The sequence below is a fragment of the Leopardus geoffroyi genome, chromosome A1 (assembly GCF_018350155.1).
Source record: "Leopardus geoffroyi isolate Oge1 chromosome A1, O.geoffroyi_Oge1_pat1.0, whole genome shotgun sequence".
Classification (NCBI taxonomy): domain Eukaryota; kingdom Metazoa; phylum Chordata; class Mammalia; order Carnivora; family Felidae; genus Leopardus; species Leopardus geoffroyi.
In genome coordinates this window covers 86,874,717-86,875,615 of record NC_059326.1, presented here as the reverse complement: position 1 = coordinate 86,875,615, position 899 = coordinate 86,874,717, and positions in this window count along the sequence as shown.

The window sequence follows — 899 nt, the reverse complement described above, 5'->3', positions numbered from 1 at the left end:
GGGATCCTTGACAGCAAAGGGAGCTAAGCCTACACCTCCCACCCCTGTGCACCTTGTAGATCCACCCCAGCTAAAATTCCAGATCCCATCAAAGCAGTACCACAAGCCTGGCAGTGTGCATGTAGCTCAGACAGAGACCACACCACTTACAGTGAGTACTACCCCTGGGAGAGGGGAAGATAAGGTACACACCAGTCTGACTGTGGCCCCTGTGGTGGGCTGGGAGCAGACATTGGGTTGGACTGCAGTCCCGCCCACCAACACAAGTTACTCCCTGCAGCACAGGGGAAGTGCCCTGAAGGTTGGAGCCACCGCAGGGACTACCCAAAATGAAGAAACGGAAGAATTCTCCTCAAAAGAAACTCCAGTAAGTAGCGACAGCTAATGAATTGATCAAAAACGATTTAAGCAATATAACAGAACAAGAATTTAGAATAATAATCATAAAATTAATCGCTGGGCTTGAAAAAAGCATAGAGGACTGTCCAGAATCTATTGCTACAGAGATCAAGGGACTAAAAATTAGTCATGAGGAGATAAAAAAAATTCTATAAATAAGGTGCAAGATAAAATGGGGAAGACCATAGCACGGATTGAACAGGCCAAAGAGAGAATAGGTGAATTAGAAGACAAAGTTATGGAAAAAGAGGAAGCTGAGAAAAAGTCAGATAAAAAATGCAGGAGCAGAAAGGGAGAATTAGAGAACTAAGTGATGCAATGAAATCCAACAATATCAGTATCATAGGAATTCCAGAAGAAGAAGAGAGAGACCGAGGGGCTGAAGATGTACTTGAACAAATCATAGCTGAAAACTTCCCAGATCTGGGGAAGGAAAAAGGCATTGAAATCCAAGAGGCACAGAGAACTCCCTTCAGACTTAACTTGAATCGATTTCTGCA